The 11,129-nt window shown below is 41.5% G+C and overlaps 1 protein-coding gene across 2 annotated transcripts in view; it reads left to right on the top strand.

The window, feature by feature from the left end:
• The first annotated feature begins 1,546 nt into the window (after positions 1–1,546).
• The window catches only part of INSC (INSC spindle orientation adaptor protein), a 126,184-nt gene continuing 116,601 nt past the window's right edge, over positions 1,547–11,129 (top strand). For both annotated transcript variants that reach the window (XM_053980636.1, XM_053980635.1), the window contains exon 1: positions 1,547–1,710. The gene's annotated coding sequence lies outside the window, so the exon portion shown is untranslated. The remainder of the gene's footprint in view (positions 1,711–11,129) is intronic.

Genomic DNA, 11,129 nt, shown 5'->3' with positions numbered 1-11,129 from the left:
TCCCTTTTTCATCCCTAAAACTAAAACAAATCTCTACAGTTAGTGGAAAGCTGCATCTCAGAAGAGCTGTGATTTGAGGAAGAAGATAATAAGTTACAAGATATTAAAGAAAGAGCTTATTTCTTGTTTGCGTTGCAGTGTGAGAAGACTGGATCCTGCTACTCCAGAGACTAATTCAAAATGTAGTGTGAGAGCATTCCTACCCCAAGGACATTTCCACTGTAAGGGAATGTAAAAAATCCAAGCAAAAAAGCAATATGTAAGTTAAGAACCAGGGAATGGGGACAAGTGCTTCTTTTCTTCTCTGTTAAAATATGTATTGTTTGTTCCTTGAAACCCTCCAGCTTGCAGTTCTTTCATGTCTTCTAGTGCATGTGGATGAAGGTTTTGACCTGAGGGATGATGACAGCCAGCACCTCTTGGACTAAATTAGGAGGGGGATTTCTACAGCTTTAGGAGCAATGTGGAAGACTGCCCAGCAGGCTGCAGTGGCTGGAGATGCCCTAAGAGTGAGGCTGGGCAGGACCTGGAGACAGGGACCCAGAGCTGCAAAGAGGAGTAAAAATCAGTGCATAATGGGAAAGGGCAGCCTCGGACCACATCAGGGGAGGACGGATGAGAGCAGAATAGCAGCCACTGTGAAAGGCACAATGAGGAACTTGGGAGCAGAGGAAGTTTGAGCAGAGAGGAGAAGGCAGCAAGGACAAAAGTTCATTCTCTTCAATGATGACAAAATTTTGGGGAATTGAACTAAAAGCTTCCCTTCTGAGGGAAGTCTTAGATCTGAAGAGCTTCACAGATCAGTAATGATGTACACTGAGTTTCAGAGTCAGCTTCCAGACTGAATGTACAGAGGAAATGGCCATACTTTCTTACTGACATAATAGGAGCAAAAATTAAATGCAATAGAAGCCAAACATAATTTCCAAAGTATTTTCCTACTTTACAAAGCCAGAAGTTTAGGAGGTTTATTTTGTAAGACAGCAACAGGCAACATATGAAGTACTTCTAAGGAAGCACCTGTGTTGTGTAAAACCAGTAACATACCGGACATAACATGGGTGGTAAACCAAACTTTTAGTGCTCTGCATATTACCCTCAATTTTTTTTACTAAAATTATTTAATTAAAAAATATTAGCCTACATTTGTTGAAACTGTGCTGGTGACAACAATTCTCTTTTAAAACAAAAGGTTTTTACAACTTTCTTCCAGTAAACCACATCTGGATTTTTAACTTCATTGAAAGTTTTTAATGTGTTTTTATATCAGACTGTATTGTAATGGAATTGGTATTTATCTCCAGATTTATCCAGTTCCTCCTTTCTGGACTATCTTTCGTTTATCAAGGTCTTTAATTACATTCCTTTACTAGCTGACCACTACAGAAATTGAAATCCTCACCACAAATCTGTAAAAATGTTTCCACTTGCATTGGGAGACAAAAATAGAATAATTCCATGTCTTTTTTGGATGGATGCCTAGCTGAAACTATGCAGGGTTCGACTGACAAGAGGATGTAGTCTTTGCTGAGAGGGCTTTCTTTAAGGTCCTTTTTAGTCTTCAGGAACATTTAAGAAGATGAATGAAGAGAGAATTTATGCTAGTTTCCCTCAATTTTTGTTAACTCTGCCTGCCTTTTTGTAACTTTTGCCTCCTGCTACAAAATCTTTTCAGCTCTTCAGGCTTGCTGAATATATAATCACAAGCTGGTAAGTAGTAACTTCAGAGAGTTTTGGGTTGAAATGGCACTCTATTCTTTTGTGTACAGCTGTGGTAGAGAAATAAAACCCCTTTGTGCAGATAAGGAAAAAGCAGAATTATTGAAATGCTCAGTATTTGCCAGGGTTATAACTGTAAAGTGTAGTCTTTCACTGGTGAATAAATACAGTTAACACATAGCTCAGCCTGTGAATGCAGTGGAAAGACTTTACTTGAGTAAGTTGGGAATTATTTTGCATCTGAGTGAGCTCTCCTCACCGTGCTGCACTTCACGTTATCCGTTTCCTGGGGAATGTGGATGGGAGCTTACAAAGCACAGCAGGTAATTGGCTGCTTCAGTAGGAAAAGCAGAAAAAGGATATTTGTTGGTATATACAGAAAGAAAATGAGGACAAATGGTAATGGCTGTTGGGTGATAGGATCTGTCCGTAGTCTTCTGAGGTGTCTGTGAGATGAAATCTATACAGGCACTTTGCAAGGGCGGTGAGTATGTTAAATGTGAAGTTTAAACAGTTGAGCAACTTTTTCTGTCAGTGCATTTTGGACTGGAACTTTCATACACTTTGAATGTAAGAAAGGAGGTGAATGTGTATGTGATAACAGCTTTTTTGAATGATTTCTGTCGCTGTTCAGGGCTTGTGTTTCTGTATCCCAGCATTCCTTTTTGTGTTGCTACTTTATTTTGAGCCATACCTTCATTTTATGTGAAGGGTCTTATCTGATGCCTGTGGAAAGCAAGCACAGCTCAGCCTTTAGGAACTTTTTTCTGTATTTCTAAACGTGGCATGGTTTAGAAATGCTGAGGCAAGTTATTTCCTCTTAGAAAGGGAAAGCTATTACTGGGTTAGGTGCTTTTTCTCAGTTGCACATGTGGCAGTTTCTACAGACAGACTGAAAAAAACCCGTAATAGTATATCTATGGTTTTTGTTTAAAGTGGTCTATGTCCAGGTAGTGAAAAGACAGATGTAGCCAGGTTCCTCCTGAAACAGGGCCATTTTCATGGAAACCTTTTTGTTCCCTGCTTTTTCTCTCCTTCCTCTCTTTAAATGAAACAGCCTTAAAGTCAAGGCTGATAGATACTAGAATAACATCAATTCTAATTTGATTTTCATAATATTGTGTAAAAACCCCCCACCTATCTGGGGTTTGATATTCCAGAAATCAATGCCTATGGGTAAATATGTATGATGGATCTCACTGGAGCTGATTGACACAAGAATATAATATTTACTTCAGAAATGTTTGCAGTTTTATGTTTCAGGATTCCAGTTCTTGGACAGTTGGATTTTAATTTGTTTCCTGAAAATCACACCAAAAACAATGTACATTGTACTGGATGTTGAAATTGTGCTGCATGTATAGAAAGAGACAAAAATGAAATATTTTATGGGTTTGGTAGGTCAACATAGCTGTATGTAGGGAGAATACTTGGAAGACTGAAAAATAGATTATGCATTTTTAGCATTTTACTATCTGTAACAGACAAGGGTTTGTTTCCTTCCCTTTGGTAAAGAGGAAATCCATGTGTTTGCTTCTTTTATACACCCTTGTACTCTTTGAGGTGGCATTAAATTTTCATCTGTGTCATATAAGGTAAAATGTGTATTAGAGCATTAAGGAAAATGGGGTTAAGACCTGCACTGCCTAATAAAAGAAATTAGTATTTTTTGGCAGTCATCCTTTGGCCTGTGTGATTTTTTTCCAAAGGGCACTGACATTTCTCCTGGTTTCTTTAGGACTGCCATTCTGTGCGTGGACATGTTTTTCACCCATTGACCTTTTTTATTTATTTTCTTGAATGCCAAATAGTTAATGTGTCATTTCTGGCAGAAAGCTCTGGTGATCAAAGGGCAAACAAAACGGACTTGAAGCAGGTTGCTGGAAAGGCACACATGGGATGGCACACATTTTCCTGCAGGAGTTGAGTACCAGTCCTCATACCAACTTAATGAACACAGGAGGAAGCACATATTTTCCTGGGCCTGGAAAGCAAATGTGATCACAGAGTGCAAGGTTTACTAGCAGGATAATCAGCTAGAGTGGCGTGAGCAACCGCTTGCCAAACTTCTTTTGCCTCCTGTGTACCTGGCCCAATTAACTCCATTCTTCATTCTTCAGTCATCTCCCCAGGTAGCTACCTGCTCTTAATGGGCCATAAAATGCATGGCACCAATCCATATGGAAATATTTTGGGGTGTAGGGGCTGTCTTAGCCCTTTGTAGGGGTCTCTGAGAGTGTCAGAGGCAGCAGTGCTGTCCAAAAAGAAACCCAGAGGATGTACCCTCTTCCTGAATACTGGAAGAGTCTCTTTGGGTAATGTAGGTCATGACATGAAGGCTGGATTTGTCTGGGAGAGCTGCACAGAGGACCCAGTGGAGAAACTTCAGCTAAGCACAGAGAGAAGACTTCAGCTGGGATTAGACACTGTTGTTCTTATCTCTTAAACAAGATTTCTTCTTTGCTTCTGCCTACCTGCCTCCCTCCCAAGTGGGGATTAACCATAACTTTTCTAATTGGGCTTGTAAATGGATTGTGCTTAGTTACAAGTCCAGCAGCTCAGTTCTTTCCCTGCCACAGCCCCTGTGCTTCCTGGACTTCAATCCTCCATCTGCAGAGGTTCACGGGGTGGGAGGTGGCAGGGGGCAGATGGTCTGGTGAAAAATATTCATTCCACAGACTTCAGATTCCAAAGAAAAAGCCCTAGGAAGGCCTGAACTTCTGCAGGTGAAGGGAAAGCTGTGATCCCAGGAGAAGACAAGAAATCCACAGCTTTTGGGTAGGCTCATGCTTGAAAACATTTTAGCAGGCTTGTGACCTTTAAAAGAGATTAGAGCTAGCTATTAGTTCATGTGTACTTCCAAAGTTCTTTGAGTGTGTGTTCTATATTATCGGAATATATACATATATAGTATGCAAGTGGTATTTCATAGAAATTTTTTAGAGCTAAGGAATGTATTTGATTATCTATAACTATTCCTTGGGGTCTTCCACGGAGATGTGCTCAATCTCAGGGTATTATCCAGAGCCTCAGAATTGAAACTATTGATTGAAACTGGAGTAGATCACTGGGACTCTGCAAACATTTAGAGCTGAGCCAAACTTCTCAGATCCTGCCTTCCTTTGTATATTTCTGAATATCCTTGAAATCCAGTTGCTCTCATGAGGACTGAGAATTGGAAAGATGGATTTCTCACTCATGTTTTTCTGGGAAAATTGAGACATATTGGGATAACACACCTGCTCTGTGCCACTCTAAGTCATCTAGGAAATTCAGAATATTTTGTGAATTTAAACCTGCCTAGCTCTCCTGTCATACAGGAAAACCCTATAGAATCAAATCTACATCTCAAGCATGCTTATTTTTTCACCTTCATCCTCAGCTGGCTGAAGGGACAAAAATCTTGTTTTGGTGGTCCTGAGATTTGTCTCATGGAGCTTCACAAGAAAACTTCTGATATCAGAATTCCAACTTATTTGCAATAATTCAGAGTTACTGAGAATTTTTCTTTTTTCAGATCTAAGAGAGACCTGGGAAAAACTACTTCTAGAGAAATGATGCTGTTTTGATACCCTCACATCCCCAGACTCTGCACCCTGGCAGAGTCCCAGTGTAGTCAGTAGAGACACATTAATTTGTCTCTGGCCAGGAAAAGCCCTCATAATTTTAAGTCAGTCATATCCACATGAAATAATAATAAAATCTGTGAATTTGTATCATACAAGAATACCTAGAGAGGGATGAGAGTAAATCCAGAGGTGCTGGTACCTGTCAGATTAAGTTAGTGACCTCTCTGTGCAACCCCAAACTCACTGACTTCTAGAATTGTTAGAGAAACCCAGAATGGTGGTGGGTCGCTGAGAGTTGCCTTTTGTGTTCTTGATTAGGAAGGAGTTAAAACCAGTTCTGGAAGTGAGATGAAATATTCAGAGTAAGAGTTTTCCAGAGGAGGCTGTGCTGACTGAGGGTGAACTTTGCACTTTCTGCTGTTCTCCTGCTCCCTTAAATTGTGCAATGTGTAACAAACCCACCGGCTGTGGGGGCTCCCAAGGAATGGCTCACAGCAAAGTAATTTGGTATTGGCCTCGTTCAAGCATTCTCAAAAAAAGGTCAAGCCTGGCTTTGAGCTGGAGCACAGTCCCAGGTGGATGAGAGCTGTCCTGCAGTGCCCATGCCAAGCTGTCCAGGTCAGGTCCCTGGGGAACAGCACCCACATGCTTGATTTGACTGAGTGTGTTAGCTGGGACACAGATATGCTGCCCTACTCAGTGCAGTGGAGCAGGGGTAATAAATGTTTCAGTGAAACATTTCTGTTTCTGCTGTAACTTCAGCAGAGCAAACATGAAAAGAAATAAAAATCAGACCATCAGAGCAGCACGAGCTCTGTCTCCCATTAGGGGTTTGCACACAAGAAGAGAGTGCACCTCATCTGAGGCAGGAATTCTGCCTCTGGCCAGGGTTTAAACCTCATTTCTTTCCATAGCTATGCACCAGCTACACCCTCTCTCACCAGCCTTGTGAGGATGAAATCTTCCTTCTTCAGGTTTTGCTGTGGGGCAGCAGCTGCCAAGGTCCTGGTGCTGCAGGGAGGTAATTTCCAGGGCTAGACCCAGAGAGGCAAAAGCAAGAGTGCTGAACAAACCTTGACAAAAGCTGATCATGCCTTGGCTACAGTCTTTATTCCTCTGGCCTGCTGAAGGTCTGCTGAGGGAGCCAGAGAACTCATGCAGCTCTGCAGCCAGCTGTGTATGCCTGCAGCAGGAGTTAAAACTCACTCAGGCAGTGTAGCTGTGTCTGGTGTCTTATTCACTCTAAAATATGTCATCCCACGTTAATGATCCTTTTCACATATGTCAGAAGTGATGATTAATAAATGAGGGTATTTCAGGTGTTGCCTTTGGTGCTGTGTCAGTCAGACGGTGACAGTGTTGCAAGCTGTGCTCACTGAACCCTTACTGCAGATGGAGACTGCACTGGGGTCCTGACTGCAGCACACTGAGCTGGTTACAAGGCATAAAAACTTACATTCAAAAAGTGTCTTAGAAGCATTTCTCGAGAACAAAACCTATTGCAAGTAGTGCGTTTCTAGCCAGAAAGGGTTGCTTTAGTAATAGCTTTTCTGTTAGCTAATTTCTGTCCTTAGGAGGAAGTGGCTCCCTTCCTCTCTCCATTTAATTCCTTTGCTGTGTTGACCTTCACCTGTGTGACTCGCTCCCTGAAATCCTCTCGGGAGGATCAGTGTCGGTTCTAATAAGCCAGCTGTCACTTTACACCAAACAGAAAGTAAATGTTCCATTTGTTAAATGGGCCCGGAGAACCCAGAGGCTTTTTCTACCATCCTCGTTTTTTTTTTTTTCCTAGGGGAAAGTGTTTTACTTTGATGTGACGGAAAGTGCATAAAGCGGATTCGAAGCTGCAGATTTAAGTGTCTTGAGTGAAGACTGCCGTGTAAGGCTTTTCTTTATTTATCAGCTGTGTTGAAACACGATCAGAGTTACAGTGCAGGGTCTGGGCACAAAGAGTTTTCTTGTGTTTCTAGCCAGAGGATAAGGGATACGCCGTGCAAGGGACACACTGGGAATTTCTTTCCTTTAGAAAGCTGCACAGGAAGACACAGGAAAAGTAAGATTGTTATACTGAGCTCTTGGCTGCCGATGCAGGGTGCAACACTGCTTCTTGTTGGGAATTTTGCCATTGACTTGGTTACGAGCAGGACAGCTTTTCTCTATCACAGCTGTTTATTTATTGCTCCCCTTCTACTGCTTTTTGGTGCTGACAAGCACAACCTGTGCTCCTCCACCAGCTTTCACAGGTGGGTTATATTTACACCACTAAGCATGGAAAGTATTTGAGAGTGGAAGTGAAGGGGGAGCACTATATCTGTGTGCCTTTCCCACAGTAGCTGGTGGCTGAATTCAGCAGCTTGTGGAGTGCAGGTTTTGAATAGTGTTTGACAAATGTGAAATCAGTGCAGGTCACTGACTGACCACCACTGGTGAGCATCTTGAGACAGGAAAAGAAAGTGGCAGCTCCAGCGTGTGAGATGAAGGCCATGGTTTTGTTCTGTGGATCTGGAGGTTGTGTAAGTATGGCTGCTTCTGGGGATTTGACTCTGTGGTGGGGATTTTGCTGCTGAGAAGAGGGCTGAATGTGGAGTCAGAGGAAGATTGTGAAATGCTACTCCCATAGCTCTGTGAAGCCAATCTCCCTTCTCAGGAAAGGTGAGGCCACTCAGCCATGCTCCTTGGGGCAGCTCAGAACCTTTTGCTCAGTATTGTTTGGAGGTACCTTCACAGTATTGGAGCAATATCCCACAGGCTTGCTCTCCCTGTGGGCAACCTCCCAGGGGCTCTTCAAACTTCTCCTGTCACTGCTGTTCCTTTGCCAACAGAACCTAAGGGACAGCAAGCTTCTCAGTGCATGTTACAGGAGGCTGTCCAAGCTTTACCCTGGGGATGATCCTTTCTCCTTCCTGGCTGCAGCAGTGGGGAGGGCAACTTGCCTCTTGCTCCTCTGGACATTTAATTTGTCCTTGTCTCATCTGCATAGGCTGGAGGCTTAGGGCCAAACTTTTTCTTCGTTAGCACACTAATTTATACTCTAAATGAAGTGTTGGTAGTAACTGAAATAGATATCTGATTTCAGGATATTTAAATCTAGTTAAGTATCCAGTATACCATCCCTCAGCCTGAGTGAACTTTGAAACTGTGTATGTATGACAAATATACACCTGGCTTCTCTGTGCCTTCCCAGGTGTGGGGAAAGGCTTTAGAAATTTCAAGTCTAGAACCCCGTGCTCAGCCCTGGACTCTGCATTAAGCAAACTGCAAAGAGAAGGTTCTGGCTTTGTTTGTTCAGATTTTGTGTTGGATTTTTTCTTGGATGTGTTCCTAAGGGTATGACTTGCAGAGAGTGGTGAATCTGATATTTAATAGCAGTTTGTTTGGTGGTTGTTGTTGTTGTATTTTTTTTTTTTTTTGTTTTTGTTTTTGTTTTTTTTTTTGGTCCCCCTTGGTCTACTTCAAACAACTACAGAAGGCCTGATCTTTAGATCTCCCCCCTCTCCCCAAAACTTCTGGCCATAGCAATACTGCACCTTGAACAAAGTACCCAGCAGCCATTAAGCCGCTCAGCTTTGAATGATTGACTTTCTCAACAACAGCTGAAGTTTGTGGCTTTTCAAGTGAATGGAACTGGAGCCCACAGAATCATTTTCTGTTCAAGTCATTGCCCAGGTGAGAAGGGGTGCTGGGTAATGAGCCAAAAATGTCTATATATATAAAATATAAAGGATAGCTTCATTTTCAAGAGATCTAGGATTGAATTTATTTTAAATAAAAGTGTGTATATAAGTATGTGACTGTACAAACTTATATATGGAACCAACAACAGATAATCAGCCTGAAAAATGTGTAAGCAACTGATATCTTTCAGCATGTGCTACTTGGATGTAAACCTAGGAAAACAAATCAGATTCTTTTATGGTTAGATCTCATCATGTAAGAGAAGTCAAGTAATTGCTAGACTTGGTGTAGTTCCTTGCTGTTATAGTTGGAAAATAGGCAATTCACAATTCTAAGCATAGTTTAGACTCTTTATCTTTGATAAAACTTGGTCCATGTCACTCCCTGTGGATGCAGGAGCAGTTGCTAATTAGGAAAGTGAAATGCTTCCTTGTGTAGCTACAGGGCTCTGAAGACAGTTAATTCAGTATGCTCTGAGAGTGCTGAAACTGGGCCACTGAATACTTGTTGATGTTTAATCAAATTGTGATTTATGGACTCAGACTTCCTTCTGAACTTTATATTACTTAGAGCCTGTCTAAGTGACAGTTTCTTCCCTAGAACAAGAAGCCCATTTTGATGTGATATGGCACATTTTTCATAGAGTGAGCCTATCTACTGCAGAACTTTGCCCTATCCTAGATGTAGGAATTTTACTATTTGTAGTCTGCATACATGAATTAATAAGAATACAGGTGTTCTTCTTAGCAACTTGTGATCTAGATGTGGGTTTAGGGCCATATAATCTTGGATGTTAAAAAAACACCTTAGAGGAGCAGGTTTAAAACATCAGCATCCTCAAATTATCTCATTTAAAACATTCTCCTTGTTTTTGGCTGGAACACCACCTTACTCCCATCATTTACATTAGCTTTTCTACAAGGCAGTTGTGAGAAAGCTTTCCTGGCCAGGAAAACTGCCTTTCTCTGTTCCATATGTTAAGGATTAAGTGGCTTAGTAACATTAGGACTGTATTTCCCTTTCCTAACTGTATTCCTCAAAAAACATGCTGTAGGTAGGAATCCATAGCAATCACACAGGTCCTGAGTGCCCTGCTGCAGAGGCACCACCTGTGCAAAGGAGTCAAGCTCTTGGAAAATTAGTTACCAGAAGAAAAGAAAAAACATGAAGCCTCAACTGGCTGGACAGTCAACATTGGGTGATCTGGTTAGGGAATCTAAATCACTGCTTTTTTAATCTAGTGTCATTCTGAAATTAGTAATGTGTTTGAAGCTGGGATAAATCTTAAATAGGCTTTCTGGTAAAGTGTTCTCTAAGTTTTCATTGCTATTTTTTTTCCCCTCTGCAAATGGAGAGGCAATTAACTGCCTGTGAAATGCAGGACTTGGAGAGAAAATTGTGATTATGTACTATATGTGCAAGCCTAGCTCTGCATTTACAAGCTGCAACTGAGCTTGTAATGAATGACTCTTACCATAACTAAGCATGAATATTTGCATTGATTCCCACTTAACAGTTGCTTTTCTGTGCTTTTGAAGGTGGGGTGGCTTGTTAATTATTTTTTCCTCTGCTCAATTAGAAATAGGTGTTCATGTTAACTGGGTTTATTTTTGGGGGAATGGAGTTATGAAAAAAGTAACTTGGCTCATAATTACTGTGTGAGTAGAAAATGTGTTCCCAAGTGTGTGTTAGGATTAATACAACCAGCACCTGTGAGAACCTTTTTCAGTCAAACAGCAGATGCTGTAAATTCCTTAGTAAATAATTTGGAGCTAGTATTCTTCCTCTGAGTGTATAAATCAGTCCTATCCACCCCTTCCTTCTTTTAAGCCCCTCAGGTCTGCTTTTTTTGTCTGTCTCTAAAATGATCCCCAAGCCCTCACTCTGTGTGTTGATCCAAAAAAGAGTACAACTTGCTACTGAGACCTTTGGAACAGCTGTGTGCAGCAGAACTTCTCTCCTGTTGGATCTGTTAATCTCCAGCCAAAGCTGTGATTTGCACAATTATTTTCACAATGGCCTGCAGGACCTAGCACATGTTGCAGAAAGGTCAATGCTGAAAGAGGCCTGGGTACTACTCACAGGTCTGACATGATGCAACAGTAAATTGTAGTGCTGGTAAGTGTCTGGTTGGTTTGAAGGGTGGCAATGTGACAAAAATAGAGT

Source organism: Vidua macroura, chromosome 6 (genome assembly GCF_024509145.1).
Source record: "Vidua macroura isolate BioBank_ID:100142 chromosome 6, ASM2450914v1, whole genome shotgun sequence".
NCBI classification, from domain to species: domain Eukaryota; kingdom Metazoa; phylum Chordata; class Aves; order Passeriformes; family Viduidae; genus Vidua; species Vidua macroura.
This window is presented reverse-complemented; position numbering and strand designations above follow the sequence as displayed.